The following is a 2,693-nucleotide window of genomic DNA, read 5'->3' as shown; positions in this document are numbered from 1 at the left end:
TGTAATCATAATACATTTATTATGATTGGATGTATTTGATTTGTTGAATTGTCTTTTATCTGATTCATAAGGTTGGATTAAAATAATTTAGCGAGTCGCGACAAACTTTCTTAGAAGTGGAATTTCATGGAATTTAATGAAACTCAATTTAAAAAATTCAATTAAAAAAATTCATGACAGTTCCCTGTCATTCCAATTCAATTCCAATGCTATTTCCTTTGAGCTGGGTGCAATTCCAATTCCAACTCCGGGAATTGACCTGGAATTTACCATGCATTCTCAATTCAATTCATGAATGGCCCCAACTTCGGTCGACACAAAACTGGGTTACTGTGCATGTAAACGTAGCCATTGTACAAACTTTAATAGCTCTCATACTAGACACACGTTCACACACATATACAGTCACAACTAGCTTTGGCTTGGGACTAATTCTATGTGTTTTCTATCCCTCTTCCTCCTCGTCCCCTTGATTCGTCCCTCTCTCCAGACCTACTGTGCCGGACAGCAGGCCAACCTGGTGTCGGCCCACAGTCTCTGGGAATACGACTTCCTGCAGCGGCTGGCCAGGAGCAAGTTTTACCACACCGTTTGGATGGGAGGATTCTACTTCCAGGTGACAGCAACAACCCATTTTAACCATGGGTAGAACTACCTGAGAGCACTTTACTCAAAGGATCAGTATTCTTAAGAAATCCCAAGAGCCTGTTGGCAACATAGTAAGCTCTCTGCATAGCACAGGCAGGTTGACTGGTTTCCTTGAGACTGTCTGAGGTTATAAACTGTTTATCCACAAGGAGGCAGCAAAGCAAAGACTCTGGAGCCAACTAGGGTTAGGGTTAGGGTTAGGTAAGGTTCAGGTTTAGGGTTACATTCCCAATCACTTCCAAAAGAAAAAGTTGAAAAGAAGATGCTATGCAAATCTTTTAATTAGGTCTAGAATGCAAGATGGGGAATATTATTCTCTGGTTTTGCCCATGTTTATATTTCAGGTTAATATGTTTAACCATTTACCACACAGGTGTTTTGATCGATTTAAGGTTATGTAATGCTGAGACTTGAACTTACTATTTTGAGGATCATAAGTCAAAGGTAATTCTGTGTAGCGTTGACTTACCTGCATCTCAGAAAACTCAGGGTTGAGATATCTTGCCTAAGTTTCCTACTTGGGCAAAATTTGGATGAAAGAGAGAGAGGGAGAATTGGGTGAGAGAGAGAGAGGGAGAAAGATTGTCAGGGTGTAGCGGGGTTTGGAAATGCACCATATTTGCCTATGTAATGAATCCGCTGTCTCCCATGGGTGTCCACAGGGACGGTGGAGGTGGGAGGACAACACGGTGTACAACTATGAGAACTGGTATTCCTCATCCTCTGGCAGCAGCTACCCATGTATCTACCTCAACAGCGATGGTGAGGAAAATACAATAAAAAAAGACATGCATAAGATAATAGATAAGATTACATGCACATACAGGGCTTCCCACTGGAAATATTTTCACCATAAGTTCGTCTACATAAATCTGTTGTTTTCTCAACAGATTTACACACTTTTATTCTAGTGCTTGTGAATGAATTGGCATCCACATTTGTTAATTTCCCCTCATCACACCAGTAAGGAAAAAATGAACTCTGTGCTGGTTTCTCATGATGGTGTTTTCCTCTACAACAGAGTCAAGAGGATGGTCTATAAGCAGCTGCAACTCTGGCCGCCCGTTCATCTGTGTGAAGAGATTCAGCCAATGCTAGTCAAAGTCCCACAGACCGACAGATAGGCCTGATGCCAGCAACCGAACAACTGTGTCCAATTTTATATTGATGATTTTTTTTATTTTATTTTTTACAGTGTAATTGCACTGTATTAATGAATATGCGGAGCTGTAATCTAATATGCTACCGGCAGTGTTTCTGTAGAGTTTGCCAACTCTAGTTGTATTTCCTGCAATAGGCCTATATGTGAGCTCCTGTTTAATGTTTGCACAGTGTCTCACTGTAATGTGTCAACATGTTTCTGACCCAATTTAACCAAAATAAATGACTGTTTTGTATAAATGTCCAGTTTGGAAGTCTGTCCACAAATGTGTCAAATGTCAGTTTTCAGACTATTTTCGTGGCCTCGTTCAAATGAATGGGAAGTAAAAATCTGAATGCTACAAACTCGTCCAGCTGCATCCAATCTTGCCAACTAGTTCAGATTAGTTCATATTCTGGTTTTCATGGTGGTCAAGTGTCAAATAACCCCCATGTTAAAACTAAGTGGAATATTGCTTTAAATCAACCTATGTATCAAGGTTGAAGTTTGGAGCGTTTTTCTTGCTCGTTTCTCCAAAGATACCCACAGCAGCTTTAATAAATCAATAATACAAAGTCCAACAGGTTGTATTTTTCTCCCGTTACCTTGAGGTCACAACTTAATTATCTTGTTATCTTGAGATACATACATACGGTGAGGTGTCTCTGTGGTTTAGGTGTGTATATATATCTATATATAAAGAGCAGAGCAGGCTTTGACCTTCCTAATACCTGACATCCATCTCAACCAGGTAAGACCTAATGTAATGCCATTAATGTAATACAAAAATGCAGCTAATAGTGTGAAATTTAGCAATAGTGCTTATTGTGTTATGAACATCCCATTAATGTAATCGTAGATACCTTCGTCGTTGTAATAACTTTTTTCCTGTCAGCATGATAAG

At 39.6% G+C, this 2,693-nt stretch overlaps 1 long non-coding RNA gene across 1 annotated transcript; it reads left to right on the top strand.

Moving 5' to 3' along the window:
• Positions 1-487: 487 nt before the first annotated feature.
• Positions 488-1,812, top strand: LOC139646992 (uncharacterized). Its single transcript, XR_011695502.1, has 3 exons — positions 488-616; positions 1,311-1,410; positions 1,670-1,812. It is a non-coding gene; the product is annotated as an uncharacterized lncRNA (long non-coding RNA).
• The last annotated feature ends 881 nt before the right edge of the window (positions 1,813-2,693 follow it).

Source organism: Centroberyx affinis, unplaced genomic scaffold (genome assembly GCF_046629955.1).
Source record: "Centroberyx affinis isolate AG114_WGS23_722 - 3 ecotype Tasmania unplaced genomic scaffold, CSIRO-AGI_Caff_v1 ptg001029l_1, whole genome shotgun sequence".
Classification (NCBI taxonomy): Eukaryota; Metazoa; Chordata; class Actinopteri; order Beryciformes; family Berycidae; genus Centroberyx; species Centroberyx affinis.
This window is presented reverse-complemented; position numbering and strand designations above follow the sequence as displayed.